At 36.1% G+C, this 22,363-nt stretch overlaps 1 long non-coding RNA gene across 2 annotated transcripts; it reads left to right on the plus strand.

The window, feature by feature from the left end:
• The first annotated feature begins 3,501 nt into the window (after positions 1–3,501).
• Positions 3,502–21,568, plus strand: LOC131424091 (uncharacterized). Of its 2 annotated transcripts, none has more exons than XR_009226577.1 (3): positions 3,502–3,652; positions 17,652–17,739; positions 20,908–21,568. It is a non-coding gene; the product is annotated as an uncharacterized LOC131424091 (long non-coding RNA). The 2 variants fall into 2 exon arrangements; XR_009226576.1 differs by lacking the exon at positions 20,908–21,568 and adding an exon at positions 18,040–18,072.
• The last annotated feature ends 795 nt before the right edge of the window (positions 21,569–22,363 follow it).

Here is a 22,363-nt window from a genome sequence, read left to right on the forward strand (position 1 = left end):
AGGATCTTCTAGCTTTCAGAGTCTGTGTTGAAAGATCAGCTGTTATCCTGATTGGCTTGCCCCTAAATGTAATCTGCTTCCTTTCTCTTGTAGCTTTTAAAATTCTCTCCTTATTCTGTATGTTGGGCATCTTCATTAGAATGTGTCTAGGTGTGGATCTCTTATGATTTTGCACATTCGGCGTCCTGTAGGCTTCTAGGATTTGGGATTCTGTCTCATTCTTCAAGTCTGGGAAGTTTTCTTGTATTATTTCATTGAATACACTGCTCATTCCTTTGGTTTGGAGCTCTGTACCTTCCTGTATCCCAATGACTCTTAAGTTTGGTCTCTTAATGTTATCCCATATTTCTTGGATGTTCTGCTCATGGTTTCTTAACAGTCTTGCTGAGCTGTCTATGTTCTTTTCCAGTTGAAATACTTTGTCTTCATTGTCTGATGTTCTATCTTCTAAGTGTTCTACTCTGTTGGTAGTATTCTCCATTGAGTTTTTAAGTTGGTTTATTGCTTCCTGCATTTCTAGGATTTCTGATTGCTTGTTTTTTATAACCTCTATCTCCCTGTATAGTTGATCCTTTGCTTCCTGGATTTGTTTGCGTAATTCGTTGTCGAAGTGATCTTTCATTGTCTGATTTTGCTGTTTAATGTCTTCCTTGATACTCCAGATCATCTGAAGCATGTATATCCTGAATTCTTTATCTGACATTCCATCTGCTGCAGCTGTTACCTCTTCTAAAGTTGCGTTGACCTGCATTGCTTGTGGTCCTTTCTTTCCTTGTCTTTTCATACTGCTTGCGTATCTTTCCTGCAGGTGCGGGCGGCGGCTCTGCTCTCTCCTTATTCCAATTGGGGTGTCGTGGCTACCACGCCGGCAGGTCACTGGGCCTGTTCTGGGAGCTGGTGGCGGCTCTGTTCTGCCCCTACTCCAATTGGGGTGACGTGTCTGTCGTACCAGCAGGCCACTGGGCCTGTCCCGCTGGTCGGTCGCAGATCTGCCCACCTTTCGGGCACGGGTGGAGGCTCTGCTTTGCCCCTACTCCAATTGGGGTGTCGTGACTACCCCGCCTGCAGGATGCTGGGTCTGTTCCTGGCAAGGGAGGCGACTCTGCTCTGTCACTACTCCAATTAGGGTGGTGTTTGTACCACGCCGGCAGGCTCCTGGGCCTGATCCGCCGGTCTGTTGTAAGTCTGCCTACCTTGAAGGCGCGGGCGGCGGATCTGTCCTGCCCCTCCTACCATGCCTGCGGACCCCTGGGCCTGATCTGCAGGTTGATCACTGGTCTGCTCACCCTGCGGGCACGGGTGGCGGTTCCGCTCCACCCCCACTCCAATTGGGGTCACGTGACCACCACACCGGCAGGGCCTGATCCGGGCGTGGGATAAGGATCTGCTCTGCCCCTACTCGAGTTGGGGTGACGTGTGTACCACACTGGCAGGCCACTGGGCCTGACCCGCCAGGCTGTCACAGGTCTGTTTACCTTGCAAGCGCGAAGGGCGTCTCTGCCCTGCCCCTCCTACCACGCCCATGTACTACTGGGTCGTGGGTCTGCCCACCTGGCGGGTGTGGGTGGCGGCTCCGCTCCGCCCCCTCTCCAATTGGGGTCACGCGGTCACCACGCTGGCGAGCCGCTGGGCCTGCTCCGGGGGCTGGCGGCGGCCCGGCTCCTTCCCTCTGGCTCGAGGACAAATTGAGGAGACTCGGGTGACTGAGCCTCATCCCCCTTACCAGGAGACCAACTGCTTATGTCACCGCTGGTATTGATGAAGATCTCTCCTCCACCGCTTTCTGCTGACATCAGATCTCTGCCATGTTGGTATCCTATGCGAATGGCAGCATTTCGTTCCCCTTGCCGGGCAACCCAAGCAATGGGTGAGTCCTGACCTGCCCTCAGCAGGACCCGGACCGAGACACAGTTTCCGCGGGCTCCTAGCCCCGGTCCAGGGAAGTTCCGGGAGCCGGTACTTGGCCGCTCCGTGCTCGGTGTAAGCTCCTATAAGTGTAAGCTCCAAGAAGCAGCCCCCGCGGGCTCAGTTCCGGGAGCCGGAATTCGGCCGCTTAGTGCTTGGTGTATGCTCTGATAGTAGCAGGGTCCAAGAAGCAGCCTCCGCGGGCTCCGCAGCCCTGAGCCAGGGCGGTTCCGGGGACGGTTCCGGGAGCCGGAACTCGGCCGCTCTGTGCTCGGTGTAAGCTCCTATAAGTGTAAGCTCCAAGAAGCAGTCCCCGCGGGCTCAGTTCCGGGAGCTGGAATTCGGCTTCTTGGTGCTTCGTGTTTGCTCTGATAGTAGCAGGGTCCAAGAAGCAGCCTCCGCAGGCTCCGCAGCCCTGAGCCAGGGCGGTTCCGGGACGGTTCCGGGAGCCGGAACTCGGCCGCCCCGCGCTCCGTGTTCACTCCGATAAGATCAGATTTTAAGAAGCCCCCAGGCGCTGAACCCTAGCAATCTGTCTGCAAGCCGCAGGCGAATTGCAGCCTGAAATTACCTGTTCTATGGCTGAATGAGCTGCGGTCAGTCAAAAACAGGTGTGGTGACGTCAGTTTACCAACATGGTGGCTGCTGGCCTCCTCTGTGGTCTGACCGGTGTGGAGAACCGAGATGGACCGCTTCCTTCCCCCGTCTCGAACCCAGAATTCAGCCCTGAGTGCGGTGCTTGCGCGTCTGGCAGAAACTGCAGTGCTGTAACCCTGCGTCTCTATCCCAGCGCGCCTTGCAGACTCTAGCCGCGGGGCAATTTGCTTAATAAGCAGTGTTACCCTCCGTGCGACAAACCTCTCGCGTTTGAGTCCCCGTAGCCGATCCTCATGCGATGGAAATCCTTCCTCCAGGTTCCGGCGCACCCCACTATTGCTGGAAATTCCTAACAAGATATCCTTTAGCCGTCCTGACTTGTCATACTCCCACACAGTGAAGCAGCACACGGGGGTAATGCACTCCCCTCGCCGCCATCTTCCCTCAAAGGGTAACAAATTGAATCAGCAAATCTATTGCATCTCCTTATACTGAGATCTCTCTGGAAATGCTTCATTTACCTGATGAAATGCATGAAAAATGGGACTGAGTGCCAATGAAACTCTGCCCACTGTGGGATGAAAGATCGTTGCCCTGTTAAGACAGAGCATCATTCAGCCTTGAATCATTTACAAGGAAATTTCCAGGTATTTACATTCCAAAGATTAACATTTCATCAGGTTCAAGGGCTCCATGCACAGTTGTTACTGGAGCAAATCAAAGACCATATCTCCTCTGCTCACCTTTGGCTTCTTAACCTTCTTTTTCAGTAGCTTTTCTCTTTAGGAACCAATTTTGGCCATCATTTTAGCTTTGTTTTAGGCTCCAATAACTAAACCAAAAATAGCTTAATCAAGACAGTTTTTTTTTTCTCCCACAACCATTTCTGAATTCTTTCTTATCTCAAGTGCTTTCTTTAATTAGCCAATACCATTTAACTTATGAATTGTAAACATTAGCAATCACATGATCCCATTTGAAATGCTTGCAAAATGTTTTAACATTACTTTTCATCATGTAAGTTCCTGTTGTATGTTTCTTTACTTTACTTTTATTTTTTTTTTCCAGGAATCGACATGAGCATGTGTACCTTTTAAAATCTCATTGACAACTAGATATTATCAAGTGTCAGCAAAACTGCCTGCTTCCTGTAAGTTTCCACTCTTAAAATTCTTCAAACTTAGTTCTGTGGCAAATTATGGTTTAGTGACTGGAGCAATCAGAGTTGCACACACACCACATTCCAGGCTAAGCCCTTATGTTAAGTACAGCTCAGTCTTAATTTATTACAGAATTTTCTTGCAGTTGTGCCCATACAGATCTTCTCATGAACATGCCAAGAGCATAAAAGCAAAGCATATTTTTGCATATCACACAACAGTCCATGTGCCGAAAAAAAATATAAATCCATACTATTATTAACATTTTTCCTCATGGGATAAAGCCTTAAGAGAAATATAATGTAACAGGAAGTTCATTTGTTAGCAAGCCAAGAAAAAGTGAGACTAGAAAATCCAAAAGGAAGCTGGATCTACATGATTTTTTCCTAGGTAATGTAAGTGCTTACAATCTGCCAAGAATTATTTAGTTTTTTATGCATTAAAATCATTTAGCATTCAGGGGGTATTTAGAATGTAGATATAATTCTCATTGTATAGTTTTGGAGACTGAGGATAACAGGATCAAGCTAAGCAGCTCCTAAGATGTGGAGCTGAATTCCAGTGCAAACTCCAGAGTGGTGAATGCTCCTTCCAGAGTGCCTAAGACTGGCAGAAGAAGTTCTTCTGTTACAGGTCCTGATTACAGCTGAGGAAGGAGAGAGAAGTGAATCTTCCACCCCAACAACTCCAACTTCTTTGTGGGTCAAAAAAGGTGTATACTTTGAAAGATCTGTTTTTAAACCTTGCTTGAGAGCCACTCTTAAAAGTTTCTCAAGCTTTCATTGGGATGGTATGATGACACAAAAATTATATTAACAGCCTGTGTTACACAAAGAATCTTAAGAAAGTTAATTTAAATGTCTATAAGGAAATTGCCAGGTAAAGAAGGGTGAGACAGAGGAAGTGATTCCAGGTAGAGAGTCTCTGGTGGAGGAAAAAAAAAAAAGGAAAGAAATAAAGAAAAAATTGCCCTAATGCCAAACTTTGTAGAACTATTAGAACAAACCAACTGATACATCTGCCCCCATGAAATGCACCATCCAATTCACTTCACAAATCCTCTACAATTATCATGAACTTAATTTGTCCCTCTAAAATGGCTGACTGCATGGCATTGAATTCAATGAAGAAGTAGGACCACAAGTAAAAAAAGGAAAAGGAAAACTAAGTGTCCACCAGCCTCCATGGAGACAGCGAGAGCTATGCCTGGCAGGGACAAGCTTTTACTGTAACTGGAAAACACCAAAGTGAATTAGGCAAGCCATATCTGACCATGACACATGACTTTAGCACAGATATATAGAAAGTCTCCTTCTCTCTTTAAATAATGTCAGAGAATCCAATTGAAATCAGAGATCATTTTACTATGTGAATGAATATACTATTGGGCTGGGGATATAGCTCAGTTAGTAGAGTGCTTGCCTCGAATGCAGGAAGCCCTAGGTTCAATCCCCAGCACCGCCCCCCCACACACATACAAATGGAAGATGAATATAATATGCATCACATATAAATTATATTTGATAGAATTTTATGGTTATTATATAATTTTAATGTAAAAGTAAATTTGTTTAGGATATAAGCTACATGCTGAGAGTTCAAATGGGGGTGAGAGTTTCAGCTTCAACACTTGACATTATTAGCTATATAAACTTGAAAATCTCATGTCGTTTCCAAGCCTCTGTTAGGGATTTTATAACATGAAGGTAGGTTTTTAAGGTGTTACAAGGTTTAAGTGAGGAAGCACCTAACGCACAGTAGAAACTCATAATATTAATTCTTTTTCTCATAATATTTTTACACTTTAAATCCCATCTAATTACACAAGAGGATTTGAAGCCGTCTTTTAAAGTAAGAAAACAAAAACAGATAAAATTGAACATGACAGAAAGAGCAGAATTCATTCACAGGAAAAGGTCTTACAATTTTATTAAGAATATATTCCTTTGGAATTCCTGTGAATTGTTACTCTCTGAAGGAAAGATTCAGGTTGCTGAAATTTACATTGTCACTCTAAAGGTACCCTTCACTTTACATGCTATTACCTGAAAATCTTTCTGACATTCAAACTTAGTGAATTGGCTTTATTTTTGCTTCTTGAGTGATTTCAGTTGGCTTATTTCCATAATACCTGAATTGCATGTTTGTAAGCTGCCAATATTTTATTGTTTTGAGTTTTTTCCTACACAAGTCAATTTAGTTGTTTTGGTTTAGTCAAATTCTATAGGGGATAGTATACAGTGTGCATTTCTTATAATGATCTAAGTGACTGACATTTTCTTTACTTTGCTAAAATGATGAATGGGATTACTTAGAATCTCAAGTCAAGTAGGAAGGAGGCTATGTGCTGAATTCAGATTGTATGAAGGAAAAATGCAATTCACTCTACTAAAGTTGAATCTGTTTAATTTCTTTGTGAATGAAATTCCCTGATGGGAAACCATTTGCAGACAACTGGGGCCTACCTTCTGCCAAATCTTGCAACAAATGTTGAGGATATATTTTTCTATAATGTCTTATAGAGACTTTATTCTCTAGACCCTGAGTGTGTTTACCTGAAGGTATCGAGACTTATACTCAAAGGACTATAAACATTTTGGAAAGACCTCCAGTCCTCCAAACACTGAGTGGGAGTGGATCTTGGGATGGGGATGGTATGAGGGTCTCAAGGCATTTGGAGACCTATGACTTAAAAATAAAGTGGGCTGGGTGTTGTGGCACAAGTCTGGAATCCCAACAGCTTGGGAGGCTGGGATAGAAGGATCAGGAATTCAAAGCCAGCTTTAGCAATGGTGAGGCGCTAAGCAACTCAATGAGATCCTGTCTCTAATAAACTACAAAATTGGACTGGGGATGTGGCTCAGTGGCTGAGTGCCCTGGAGTTCAATCCCCAGTACTAAAATAAATAAATAAATGTATAAATACAGTGGGAAGATATGAGTTTAGTTAGAAAATAATAGTCAAGTTTTTAAAGTAATATTGTCACTTAAAAATTGGCACATTTCCTAGACTATGTTTGTAATTTGTAGAATAATATTTTTTAAAGTTTAGAACTTAACAAATAATAAATTTAAAGGAATATAAATTAAACATTTTTATATTTTAAACTAAGACATGAGATTATGCTTAAGCTATGCATTAATAGGAGTACTTTGACCTTCAAGTCTCCTTACTGAATTTACCTCCTGCCTTATATTCTTGGAGCACTTCCAAATGGAAGTAGGACTCCAGAGTGATATCGGTTACAACCACTCCTTTCCCACTCATCTGTCAAAATCCTAAATTGCCACTCAATAATTTCAGATTTGCCAATTTGCTCAATTTTCTGTCAAACAGAGACCTATCTAATTGAAAATCATCTAAAGAAGGGAGAAGTTTGTGTGAAGTGGGAAGGTAGGAATGGTTTTTACTTCCAAATAGGAATCTTTAGAATTGAAATTTTGTATTGCTGAAATTCCACAACTAGACTTTGCATCCTTTTTATGCTCCAGAAACCTCTCAACCCCAAGGATAACCCTACAATTCTCCTCAAAGAAAGACACAACAGTATGAAAGAGGTATGCATGGAAAATCAAAGAGAGAGAGAGAGAGAGAGAGAGAGAGAGAGAGAGAGAGAGAGAGAATATGAAAGACAGTTTAGATTATAAAAGACCAAAACACAGTCAGTCTAAATGGGGAAATAAAAAGGATTTGGTAAAGAAGAAACAACAAAACAAAACAAACAAACAAACAAAAAATACCGAGAAACCTCACTCACCATTACCACTCCTAGAGCCTTGTCATAGTCCAGAGCACTGTGATGTTAGAATTTTTTTACCAATCTCTCAGTTTTTAAAACTTGTAATTTGCTCTCTCATTGGCAAAATGATTAATTGCAAATATTTCTCTTTAATGATAGAGATTCATTTTTAAAATTTATTATAAACTGTAATATCTGGACTTGGGTATGATATGTTGCTCAAGTCTAGGGCTTGGGTTTTTGGTTTCCACTGTAGACCCCCTACTTATTCACAAAATCTTTTAATGTATATTTCTTGAGTAGTTATTATATGACTACTTAAGGCTTGCTTTGAGTATACAATGATGCATATGATGTACAGGACATGTGACCCAAGTAAGAGATGATGCTGGACTGAACTAGGTAGGTAGGTCACATAGGAAATTCATTTATTCATGCAACAATGTTTATTGAGTGCCTTGAAGAGACCTGTTCTTGCAAAATGGGTAGACCATAAATAGGCAATTATCAATTAACTGAGGTCTCAGTTGTTTCAAGGTAAAATGAAGACAATAGTATGTGTTCCAGCTGGGTTGTTGTGAGTGTTTATGGAGATAATCATACAAATGAAATCACTGAGACAGCAGTGCAGTGCCTTGTTGTCATGAATTTTACATTAATGATAAAGCAATGCTGGCAATTAACAAGCAAGACAGAATATTTCAGATCCCATAAATGCAGGACAATCAAAATAGGTTGATGAGGCAAAGAATGATTGCGGGAAAGAGATGAGGTTAAGTTGAACAGTGAAGTAACACCAGGGTCACCAAAAAACAGGGCCCCAAAAATCTATATAGGGTTATGTGTAAATGCTACTACATCATACAGAGCATCCTAGAATGTCTTTGCAGTTTGGACTCTTCTAATGGTAATAGTAAATTTTTTAAAAAAAGTTTAGTATGATAAGTAGATTTTAAAAAGATCATTTATATCTTTGTGAGCAAAAATAAAGTTTGTAAAGAAAACATATGAGAAATAGCAGGTCAGTTGGAAGTGATTACAGTGACTTAGGTGAGGGATGATACTTGCCTGGACTAGGTCGTTCACAGTGGAGAATAATTTACTCTTGCAACAAATGTTTATTGAAAACCTGTTACAAGATACTTTTCTAGGATATTTAGTTATAATGGTGAACAGAATCTCCTAATTCATGGGGCTGAGAGTCTATTGGTCTGAGGCAAAAATAGCAGCTAATTAAGCAAAATGGAAATAAACATACTACTACAAAATTTATCAGGAAAAGGTTATAAGGAATGCTACTCAAAGTAATGGATGGTGATTTAAAATATATGGTCAATGAAAAACAAGTTGTAGAGAAGTAGATGAGTTCAAACTATATTTTGAAGTAGACCTAATATGATTTTTAATATATTTTGATATGATGAGTGAGAAAAAAATAAAGAATGACTTTCACAGTCTGACTTGGACATTTGGAAACAAATAAATACAGAACTCTGATAAAGGCAGCATGTGTTCCATACACTCAGCTACTTGCTGTTCATCAACTAATTGCTTAGTCATGACTGTCATTCCTATATATATAGTTTAGATTTTTGTCAGAGTACCTATATAGAGAGGCTCAGAAGATGAATCCATAGTTACATTATTGAGTTATTACTAAAATATATAATTGGTAATATATGATTAGTTAATTATCAAGATTTTTTTCATAATTTTAGAAAAGTTTTAAGCAAATGGATTACTTAGCAAAAATTGGCCAAATGATCCACTGTAAGCTTTTTACAAAAGCTTCAACTTCTTAGATCAAAGAGTATCCTCCAGGCCACAATGTTTCTACTGGGATGGTTTTTTTGCATCCTGATATAAATCTTCTCTAATATTTTCATGTGTTATCATATATTTGCATATTCACTTTGATGGAAAGCAAGGAATAGCAGCCAAATACATATTTCATACACTCTTTTGATTAAAAATGATAATGGTGGTGTTAATGTTTTTTTCTTCCTTATTTTCAATTTATGTAGTAGAAATAATTTTCCATACAGCATACAACTAAAGAAAGCAAATGTGATTGATTCAAGATTATTTCATTGTTCCATTCATTTTGCACCTGGTTTATGACAGAATACTGAATGTTCAGATATAACAAAAGTAGATGCATAGATACATAGAATTGTAATCATAGAGTTAAGGAATATTAAAGTGACTTTAAAATCAGCCCTTCCAACACCTTAATTTTTAAGATGGTTAGAAAATGGTCCCTGGAAGGATAAATAGCTAAACCAAGGTAATGCATTGAGGTCAAACTTAAGATGAAAATATATATTTTTTATTTTTCTGTTTGGCAAGTCAAGATAAATGACAATAATTTGAACTCTTACAATTAATGACCTCCTTATCATTGAAAGTTTTGCAAGTATCTACTAACAAAAATAAACTAATTTTATAGTTTTCTTCAGTGGTCATGTTCTGTTTAGCATCAGTAATGAATTGACTTGAAGTAGCCCACTGTAGAGATCCCATACTTAAAGACCTGTCCCCAAATTACAATAATTTATTTCCATAACCCTAGCTAGATTGTCAACTAGAGTATTTTCAACTTTCAGAATTTTTATTTCTTCATGTTTATTAAATTGTTTCTTCAAGTTATCCAAACAATTCCTCTTTCAACCCCACAGCAAATTGCATATAAAATTGCATATACAGTGAGGGAAAAGGGAATGTGAGATACAGATGAGTGTGAATATATTTTAATTTTATACAAAGGCCAAGGCTGGTAGGAAAAAAAAATATTAATTTGATTGAGTGCATTCTCATTTAAATAATTGTCATAGCCAGTTAGGGTAGTGCACTCCTCTGTTCCCAGGCAGGAGGATCACAAGTTCAAGGCCAACCTCAGCAATTTAGCAAGACTCCATAACCAAACACAAAATAAAATTGCCTGGGGATGTAACTCAAGATAGAGCAACTCATGGGTTTAAGCTCCAGCATCACAAAAATAATAGTAATAATAATATTTTAAAATCTAACAATTATACTGGGCAATATTTTGTCAAGTTTTGTGGCCATTTTAAGGAAGCCCAGAAAAGTTTAAGAGCAAACCATACCCAAGATTCCCTCAACAATTTTAGTGATAAGGTCCTTGTGCACTTACATCAGGAGTCCTCCAATTCTTTCACTTGCCAACTAATGAGGCACCTAAAGGTTATCACCAAAGTACTTGCTTTTTTATGGAAGTTATGATACAAAGACTTAGGAGTACATGTCAAATTTAAATCATATAAAACTGTGATTATGTAGTTGTTTGAATTATACTACTTAGGAAAGAGAGTGCAGAAAACTAAAAAAAAAAAAAAAAAAAAAGGTAGGGGGGGATCCCAAAGGTAAAACATACTTGTAATTCTTTTTAAATCCTGGGGATAGCATATGGGCATCTCAGTAAATCTACTAAACAACTCCCCCTTAGTTGAACTTCTCTCACTTTTCTTAGGTGAAGTTATAAAGATACTGGTAGCCCTTTATGTCAATGAAATGAAATGATCCCTACCCAGAGCTTAAGGCAGTACCTGGCCTTACATAGGCACTCAGTAAGTGTTGAATCTTCTCATTATGTATGGTCCTTATATTGTCTTCTTCTCTGAAAGTCCTCAAAAATCCTTAAAAGCCAAACGCAGATTGATCTCTGGAGGACTGAGTTTTCCCACATCTCTAATTCTAGCATACAAAGCAAAGTTCTTTGGGAATTTCCTTTTTTGTTATCTTGGAATGCAAGGGGATAATTTTTTAAAGCAATTACAGACATTTGGAAAATAGGGTTGTTGCTCTACTCTCCAAGGATCTCATTCATATAGAAAAAATAAATGAGTTTGGCATTCTTTAATCACTCTTTAAGCTATTTCCATACCACCAGGGCCTGAGCAAAAAAGGAAGAAGCTTGTGATTGCCCCACTTCCCGTTTTTCCTTTATTTTCTACCTGCAGGAAAATCTCTACATTTTGTTTGTTTGTTTGTTTGTTTGTTTTGTCTCTAACACAAGCAAATATTCTATATTCACAAGCAATTCAAAGAGACATGAAAGCCTGAAGCAGAGCCAAAGAGCCAATTAAAAAGGAACCTTCTGGTTTCAGAGTTTACCTCAGAGGAGAAAAAAAAAGGACTTGAGGTTTTGCTTTAGCAGAGAATTTTCTACAGGATGCTTTAATAAGGATGATAAAACTCCACATCTTTTCAACTACAGGCCCATAACATAAATTTAAATATGTCACAAAAAAAAGGATAAAATGGGAATGTGTTAATAAATGTTATTTAATAGCCTTAGCACCATAATTAAATTCACAAATGTATTCTCACATGAATGCCATGTTTGGAGGTCAGCCAATCTCTCTTCTTGTTTTAAATTCTGTGTAATTGATAATATTTTGTCATTTAAAACAATGTACCCTGTTTATCCAGTGTCTGCCAGGAGGCTATTCATAATTACATAAAAAATCATATTCCTCTGGGAGAAAATCATTATTGATATAATCATTACCATAAATTATGGAAAATGGAAAAGGCTTCCCTCTTATGGAACCACCATATAAAAGAATATTAAATCATCAGTTTGTAGCTCACAAAGTGTTTCAATAGGGCATATGGTGCTTTTTTCACATCTATTTTCACTCACCTTTTATATGACAGTCCAATTGTTACAAATGAGTCTTGTCTACTAAACAAGGGCTTTTTACCTAAGCACTGGATGATAGCAATGAAAAGTGGTATGTGGGTGACACTTTTTCCCTCAGGAAAGCAATGCACCAATCATAAAGCAGAAACATGGAATAAAATAAAGTACTAGGTGTTTTGAAGACAGAATATAAATAAAGAAGTGCAAATGACAAAGGACAGACAGTAAGGTAGATGGGGTCAAATTTGAAAGAAAACTGTGGTGTAGATGACATCTATATGTTTTGATGTTATTTTGTTCAGTTTTTATCCTGTATTGATTCCTTGCTTGGTAGTATTAATTTAAAAAAATTCTCCTTTTACAGTTTCTCCTATAGGAATAAAAAAAAAATGATTGGCCATCCAAAGAGGAATAAATATTGAGCCATTGTAAGTAATTAATAATAAAAACCATAATAAAACAGAAGATTTCTGAACATAGGCAGGAAATGCCCGATGAAGCTTGCCCCAAACACTGCAGCCCCTATTCTTTAGGTATTTATAGTGAGAATAATCTGCAGCAGATGATTTAGTACTTAATTAGTACTTCCTTTCATTTTTCTACCTTCACTGCTTTATATAGTTCATTGCTTTATTTGAAATAATCTTTGATTGAGTTGTTATCACCTTCTCCTTTGAAGCTCATGTTATGACCACTAGCATCTAGTATGTAATAGAGATTCAGCAACTGCTGGGAAATTGATTAATCAAAGGACTTTGAACATCTAAACATGGATGTTGATGAAGATATAGATAGTCAAAACAAATTGCCCTCCAAATTTGGGGTAATTAGTACTACTATGTGCAAATAACAGTATTGTGCCTTATCATAGCATATTTTAGAAAACTAAAATATAAAATATATTAAGCTAGGACAGAAGTTATAGAGCTACTCAAAAATGTTGAGCAACTAGCTGAACACCCTAAAGTCATTAACACTAAAGTTACTCTTACAAAACTATCTTAATCTCATGCAAACATAAAAATGCTATACAGGAAAAAAAAAAGCTAAGGAAAAAAAAAAGATTTGCTTCTCAAATAGACCTCTCTGAAAATAGTTAGCTATATATAAGCAGCTATGAATTCTATGCATTATTTCCACATTTAAAATAAGGATTTCTTAAGAAAAGGGATAAGAATTGAACATCTATTTGAATGGTTAGAGTCTTATACTGGGTATTTTTAATTCACTGTATCTAAGATCACAACACTGGAGGGATGTACTCACATAAATCACTAGAATTCCTTTTTAATTCTTACTCTTATAAGCTGAAAGATGACATTTTTGCAAAACATGACACATTAGTAAATAACATTTAATTAATTTGATAATTCTTTGATTAAGCTTTAATTTTTCTTGATTCTCATGCAGCAATTCAAATTATTCTGTATTATTTGTTCTTTTTCACACGTTTAGGGCAGGCTTTGAATAGTCCCAGTAGGTTACCTGAGAAGGAATTTATTCTTGTCTGACAGCAGGTCTATGCCATTAATAGTGACAAGGCTAGACCAAAAAGACACTTTAATAAATGTTCCCTCACAGAAAAGACGTTTCTGTAGAAACTGGTGCCTCTCTCAGAAGTCTAGGAGAAAAAATTCTGAGCAAGTGAGAAAAATGAAACCTTAGGCCTTCTTTCTGTTTCCTTTAGACATAGAGAAAATGAAGCCATATGAACAATGTATTAAAAGAAGAGAATACTTATTTACTAGCTTTTGCCCCAAACCTAAAAGTGTTTTATCCTAAGGAAGCTAAAAGTGTGGGAGAAGAAGCATCAATGGAATTGAATCTGCTTGGAAGTACTTGCATCTATTTCTATATGCATCCCAGCTAATCAGAGTGACTAGAATGTTTCATGGATTGATTCAGACAAGCATGACAATTTGATACATTTACCTCAAACAGTTTCCACAGCTTTCCAGTAATCAGAAGGTAACTCTCCCCAGGGTTATGGCAAGTCCAGGGACTAGGCACTCCCATCATTAAACATAGACTTTCATTTTTTTTTCTGTTTAGCCTAATTATGTATACTGTCTGCAGTTTACTGATGCTTGCATCAAGCTCAGCTTTGCTAATTCCAAGCTTCTGTCTCCCGAGATACTATCAGTAACTCTTTAAGAAATCTTTACAGAGGCCTATTTGCAATACTTAGAAACCTGTCATCTTTTAAAATAACAAGATTATTTCTACGAATGAATAAAGAGGTCTACTCTGGGATAAACACCATTTTTTTCATTGAGATAAATATTGTACATCACGAATTCATCTCAACACACATACCATGTTTCTGGCAAGGTATAAAAGTATAAGGCAGTGGGGATTTAAAGGCAAATGTTTGTTGATGGTGTATATAAGGCAGTAAAAACAAACAAACAAACAAAAATTTGCTCTGCAGGGAATCATAATAATGTTTGATAATTGAATCAGAAACTTAAAAAAGTAGTGGGTAGAGAAACACCAATTTTGCTATATGTGGGAATCATCATCCCCAATGAGACACTTAAATAGTGTTTGTTATGATTATGATAGCTCAATGTGTTCCAAGTGTATATGCATGTGCATAAGTTTAACCATGTCTTATTTCTATAAAGTAATGTCTATTATTCCATTTTATAGATGAGGGAACAGGCTCAGGAAAGTTGAGTAACGTGCCTATATTTATTTAATTTTTTTCTTAAATAGTTAACTCATTTTATGGCAAGAGTCATTCTACTTAATTCTTTCCTCTCCTACCTTACGGCTCCAACAATTTTTCATTTGCTTTTCAGAAGTCTTTCTGAAATTCATTCTGTAAATGTTGTGTCACCCATTTTTGTTATTACATGGCTAAATCAGAGATTCTGGGCTTTAGTTTACTATAGATTAAGAAGAAAGTCCATGTTCCAGACTTCAGCAAATTCTGAGAAATAGGTCAAAATTTCCATTACTGAATTCAAAGGGAATTCCATCAAATACATAAAGTGACCTAAATTGCAATAAATGAAATGGGTACAAGAATGTTTTCTGAAAGATTTCACTTTTAGATAAATGTTGTATATCTGTCTAAACTTCTAGTATCTTGGGTTCTCTTGGTACTATAATTTCTCTTTTTTACCATTGTTAAGGGATATTATTCACAATAGATTCATTGGAAATTTTCTCACAAATTGGAGAACTAGAACATTTCCTACATGAAAATTGCAAATCTGAATAGCATTACATTGTGTGTGTGTATATATATACACACACATATATATCACACTCTTAAAACTCCATTCATCTATTGATGTACAGAACTACAGATATACAGGAGAATTATGTTGCTGCTGTTCTATTGCAATGGTAAAGAAATTTATATTTAAAAAAATCTAGAAGAAAATATTTTAATATTTTCACCATAAAAAAGACAAATATCTGAAGACAGAATGAAAAGCCTGATTTGAACATTTCATAATATATACATGTATTGAAGTATCATAGCACCCCACAAATAAGTACAATTTTATATGTTAATTGAAATATATATGCATAAAAATAAAATACATTTTGCAATAGTAGGCATGAAATTCATCTTGCATGTATTGCCATTTAGCTAATCATTTTGATTTAACTATGTTAAGACATGTTTTTATTGTAACCCCCCTGTCCCTTAACTACAAAGAGTTTATATTGTTAACGTTACTTGAGGCCCTCAGTATATTATTCTGTATCACAGATTCACACTTCCAGCTTATGTAAACCTAACAATACATTTTATTATTATAATCTTTCATAGGACCAATTACATAGGCATATTAAATACAGACGCATAACTACAACTGTAGGTATTAATCATATTCTATTCCTTCTCTTTTAATAATAATAACAACAATAACTATTTTTTTTTCTGACTGTACACTGTTGACTATAGATAAGCTCTGCTTAAATTTGGTCTGGGCTTCATGAGGGTAAGCACCAGGCATATTTTGTTTACTGCTACATCCTCAAAATCTATCATAGTTCCTAGAACCTAGAGAACACTGAACCAAACTTGTTTTATGTGTGTACTACAGAATATCTTAACACAATCTTCAATATAACACTATAAAATATTTAATAAGATTATCCATATGATATAGACAGTAGAAGCAAGGCAAACAGATGTGCAATGGCTAATATAGAGGAAAATGTTTGTTTTATCTTTATCAAAACTCTTCTGTTACAATAGAGATAGGGCACAGCTATGTATTCACCCATGAAGAGGAGCCAATACAGAGAGGGCCACACACTTCAAATGTACTTTGATTATCTACTCTTTGACTCCACAACCCTACCACTACCAGCCTAATGGTACAAAGGAGGAAGGGACTCAATGAGGTTGACCAACATGACAAAGTCACATTCCACCAAGTAGCATGGACTAGGTTTGAGTCCATGCAGTTTTTCTTTGGAGTTTGTTCTGACTCCTATATATTTTCTGCATTAGAGGAGTGTCTCTGAAGAATAAAAATGAACTAAAAATCAAATAACATCAAAAGTCATCTAATGAAGGAAAATAAAATGTTAACCTCATTTAGGTTATGAACACATACAATTCTAGCTCTTACTGTGCTGCTTTGGGAGGTGAGTCCTGCCTAAGTCATTGTTGATTTTCATTTAGTTGAGACCTCAATGACATTTCACAACTTACTTGAATCTCAATTTGGAGATAGTTTGTAGCATTGGGGGTTGAAACATCCATTTCATAAGTCACCTAATCACAGTTCCCATGACCACTCCAGGAATAATGACTTTCTCAAATTTGTCCTTCATTTCTTAAAAATTATGTTTACATATGCCAAAATTAGCAATATTCCACAAATTTTCTCTCATCATCAGTCCCTTAAGTAGAGTTCTGCCTGATCATATATTATGAAATTATGCTTTCTTATTATCCTTCTTGTACTTAAATCCGTCAATGACTTTGCCAAATATCAATTCTATTGGGCTGACCAAGTGTCCTATAATGTGACATTAAAAGCATTTCGTTTCTTATTTCCTGATGCTTTTCAATCTTAGTTCATCCTGTCTTATAAATACATCAATTTCACATGCACTGCCATGTTCCAATTCATTTCCTCTTTCATATACAAATAAAGCAAGCTCTATGTATTCCTTAGCACTTAGTCAAATACCATTCCTCCTTCTGACTCTGTGGATCCCCTTTCCTTAATAGCAGGAATCACTGATGTCTCTCATCTGAAACTTGTAACATTTATAGTTTGTACTATGCAACCTATTCCCCAAATTTATCTTTTTCTTTTATCTATTAGTTATTTTTCTCTTTCTAATATACTTGTTAAAGTTGGAAATTATATTTTAATATTTGTATATCCTTTAGTGTGCTTGGCTTAGACTGCTAAACATGTAGAAATTATTCAAAATTTGTACTCTGACTTATTTTAGTTCCTCTCTGGATACTCTACATCTCTTTCTATATCCTCTTCCCAAAACACCACACTTGATTAACTAACTGCTTACTACATAGTTTTATTTGAGAATTAATGAAGTAAATCCTGTGAAAATAACTATAATGACCCTTGTTATTTAGCAGGTGCTAAACAACTGATGTTTGGATGGGAATCTTCACATGTTCACCTTTTGCAACTGGGTACCATATGTGGCTTTCAGGATGGATGGTAAGTTCAAAGTTGCCTTCTTCAGCCCTGTTTACTTCAGTAAGCTGGGACCCCAGTCCTCCCAAGACCACCTACTTAGACAATTCATTAGCTTTATCATTCCAAAGAACTCTGAATAATTTGACATTCCCCTTCTTTGGTATAAATCCCATGATTCTACGTGCATTACAATTCCAAAATCATGTTAATTTTCTCTATCTACTGTTCTAAAATCAAGCTTTGTCTCACTCCTTAGGACTCTTTCTAATTCTATTCTCTTCTAATCATCTTGTGCAATTCCAATTTTGTTTCTCTTTTTAGATTCCTTGAGTACCAAGTAAAGGGAACTAGCAGATCCTCATCTATATCTGGAAAACAGATAGATTTGGTATTAATCCTAAGGATTTACAAACTCATAAGCCTCAGTTTGAATTATCTGTCTGCAACTTTGTGAGACCTTTACAAATAACATAAACTGGTTGTCTTGCAATTCTTTCCTTTATAAGAAAAGGATTATAATATACACTTACTAAGTCTTTATTAGGAAAATACAAAATATTTCAAGAGTCTAGCAGAGATAATGACAAAAGAACAATTCAAGATTTCATGATTCTGAGCCTTAAATATCCCTTTAGTCTTGATGTCTGTATCCTCAATTCCATATAGCCAGACTTAACAAATGTCTCAAGCCCATTTCAATTTTTATATATTCCATAGATCTAAGAAATAAATTTTAATAAATGACTCAAGATACAAATTTGGTAAAGTTGAGGTTTCAAAAAACAAACAGGCAAATGATTAATATCCAGCCTGAGTGACACACCAAATTTATATTTTCTCCATTGTTTCTTAGTGTGCTATTGAGGTCCATTATAGTAATATGAGGGTTTTGTTTAGTTTTTAATTTATTAGCTATCCTAAGAAGTTTGTAAAGAAAAATATTGATTGACTTATTAATATATAGAAATTTTAAGTAACAAAAAGAAAATTTAATTTTAAATAGAATAAAAATGTTTTCTCCATTGCAATTACTATGTAGCAACATTGAACAATTTTAAAAATTGAAGGCACACTTTGCAATCTTCACAATCATATTTTTCTTACATATTGAACATTTTTCATTTCATTAACTTAGAAATTATCTTGTCAATTATTTTAAACAATACATTTTTTAAATTTAGTTGTGGTGTTAAGTCTATTTAATAATAATTATTAACATATTTCCATATTATCTTCTTTGTGTGACATATTTAAATCTGTGTTATGTTATCTGAAAAGCAGTGGAGTTTTATACTCCTTGTTAAAGATTCCTGTAGAAAATTCTCTGCTGAACCTAAACCTCAAGTCCTTTTTTCTCCTCTGAGGTAAACTCAGAAACTAGAAGTTTCCTTTTTAATTGGCTCTTTGGCTCTCTCACCTGACTGTGTTTAGTAGTTTGTATCATTATTTAGGAAGATATAATAGAAGCTGAGGGACACCATTTTACTAGCCTAATTTTAATTTCATTGAACAGTTGAAGATTCAGAATATTCCTTTTTCACACATTACTGCAGAGAAAAAAGTGACAGAAAAAGATACCTCAAAATTATTAAATAAATCAAAAGATGAATTCAAAAAGATAGCAACAGGCTAGATTCTAATGATCAGGCTGAAATTAAAATTGATTCTACAAGTGAGATGTCTTCAGATGACAATGAATTTTCTCAGATTTTAAAATCAATGAATGAGTGAACAATACATTTCAAAGAAAAACATATTATTCTCAGTTACTTAGGCTTTCAGCATGGCAAGAACCTAAGGCATGCTATTTTACTAAAAGATCGTGTTGTAGCATCCTTTTCATCTAAAGATCTATGTGCTCAACGCTGTGGTTTTATGGACACAAAGGCTTAGACATATTGGCAAGAATCAGAAGGAAATAGACAATGTGTGGATGAGAAAACTGATTGAATTTTTTATTCTAGTTCATGTTCACAAACATAAAAATGAAAAATTTTTGCTATTATGGAATGAAGACGAAAACATTTTCTTTTCAAATGAAGTATCTATCATCACAGATTTCAATAAATCAACTGTTGCATTTAATGATCCATGTTCTAATACCATGCTGGAACCTATTAAATATGTGTTTCAAATCTGGAATTGGTTCAATGCAGACTCAGGACTGAGAGCTGCTGAGCAGTGAGTCCCTTTCTGAAGATGTTTCCTACTTAGAGTATACATATCTTTAAAATTGGGAATGTATAAAATAAGCACTTAATTTTTGTGTAAATTGTCATCAAAATATTCACTGTCCACATATTCTAAGATAATTTAATTCTTTTTTTTTAAATAATTAAGCTATCCAGGTGGTGAGTTGAAATCACTGTTTCTGGTGTACTAAGAGTAGTGTTTATATTTTCAGGGTCTCTATTGCACACTTACTGAGTTATTATTAGTTATACAGTTATTCAAGTCATGTCTTGTCTCTTGACTATCAGCTGGCTGAGGGAATTCAAAAAATACTTACTGATTAAACATTGTAACTCCCAAAGCTTTTGTTGTGTAAAATAATTAGATGTTTGGAATTAAAATGAGCATATTTTTTGGAAGGTTGCCTACCTTGGAGCAGGATTTTTGGGGAAAGTATAAAGAAAGGATGAATTTTACCTAGTCTTCTTTAATACAGCAAGTGAAATATATCAGATTAAACCATTAAATAACAGTGACTATACTGCTATTACATTTGACCTCTTCTCTGAAAGATTAAACCAAAAATATAGTAAAGTACCACTGAAGTTTAAGAAAAGGATCTTAATAAAGTGAGAGTACTAACTTAACTACTTGAGGATTTTCTAGCTATGGACTTGAAACCCACTGAATTGAAATACAGGCTGCCAAAGAATGCCCTATTATAGTCAGAGAAGATTTTGGTAGGTGAGTACCCTCAATTTTAGGAAAGTAAACAACACAGAAAGTAAAATAAATTACCTTGACATAAATTCTTGGCTCAAGTAAAAATCAGACAATTTCTGGGATTGTAATGGTGGGATAATTCCTAAGAAATGAACTTTAACTTATATTAAACTTTAATCCTTCTAGCTATGGAGATGAAAGCTAAAAAGAAAAAAAAAAGCTTTAAAATTCTAACCAAAAGCACACTTGCCCTAGTCCTTGTACTGATATTTAAATTGTTTTCTTCATCTACAGGGAATATAAAGAGGTCTGTGAGCCACGTGATTTCTTACTTTTAGAAATTCATCTCTTTAACTTGGATGATTCTGTTCAGAAATCCATTCAATTCATTAAGCCCAAGTAGAAATTGATGAAGAAGGAATATGAAACTGACAAGATCATGATGTTTCCTTAAGAGTTTAAACTAGTGGTACAAGTGTTGCTTGAGAATAATTTGCTTAGCCATGAAATATTGAAGAGGAAATTGGAATTATTAGGAAGGTCATATATAAATAAATCTAAAAGAATTTTACCTTGAACATCTCTACTATTGATTTTTAGAGAAAACAAAGCAAGCATCATGAATTGATTTGCAGTGTTGCAAATGATGTCTGTATTGACCAGTTTTAGTAGTTCTCTCATAAGAAAATAACAAGAAGATAGTCTTAATATTTAGAGGGAAAGTGACAGTTATTACCTTCAAGACAGACACCACAGGAACAGGATCTCTCTCTCTCTCTCTCTCTCTCTCTCTCTCTCTCTCTCTCTCTCTTTCTTTCTCCTGCCCCCTCCTCTTCCTTCCCTCCCTCCCCTCGAACAGCTATTCGAATATGTAACACTGACAATCTACAGAATCAAGGGATCTCATGGTGAGGTTGTTCTGATATTAAAGGGAAGATAAAGAAATTTTTTTTCGGCAGGGGGGAATCTTCAGTGTTCATCATATCTTTAAAAAAAAAAGTAGATATATGTCTATTCCAGCTGCTCATATGACCAGCCTTGATAGTATATGTTCACTTTCTAGATTTAAACAGACTTTATTCTTATTGCTCCAACTTAATATAAAGTGAGTCAGTAGAGGAGAAATTGAGATAGGGCAAATGATCTGATCCTACAGTTTACACTGGCATATTGTGATGGTATCTAAACTGAAGTAAGAATTATCTCCAATCAAAGTATATTGCACATTCACTATTCACTGTGGGGAGCCAGAGCACTTCAATTAATATAATGTACATGTTAACTAAAACTTTTAAGGATACCTTAGGAGTATTTTATTTCTTGGTACATAAAGTGAAACTAGGGACTTGATGTCACAGTATCAGCACCTGCACATGGCATCAACAAGGTTTTCCACTGTGAACTACAGTTTGGGCTCCGTTTGAGGGTGTGACAATATTCTCCAAGAGAATTACTGAATCCCAGAGGGAAAAGTCAAATTATAGTTTAAAAAACTCATTACCAATAATTAATAATGAACTCCAGCTAAACAATAACAGGTGTTCCACTAATCCCAAACAGAAACAGATGGAAGCACAAATGTTTTATAAATAGTGGATACATGCAGAGAAATAAACTTGGCAGGAATTATTTTATTCCTTAATTGTCAGTCAGAGTCAATGTCTTATCACATGTTTTCTCTAAATTAATATGCCCAGATTAAATCTGTGTTTCTCACTCCTTAGTTTTAAAACATTAGTACTTTATCATT

This window comes from Marmota monax, unplaced genomic scaffold (assembly GCF_021218885.2).
Source record: "Marmota monax isolate L192 unplaced genomic scaffold, Marmota_monax_Labrador192_F-V1.1 WCK01_AAM20220418_F8-fsc00286, whole genome shotgun sequence".
Taxonomy (NCBI): Eukaryota; Metazoa; Chordata; class Mammalia; order Rodentia; family Sciuridae; genus Marmota; species Marmota monax.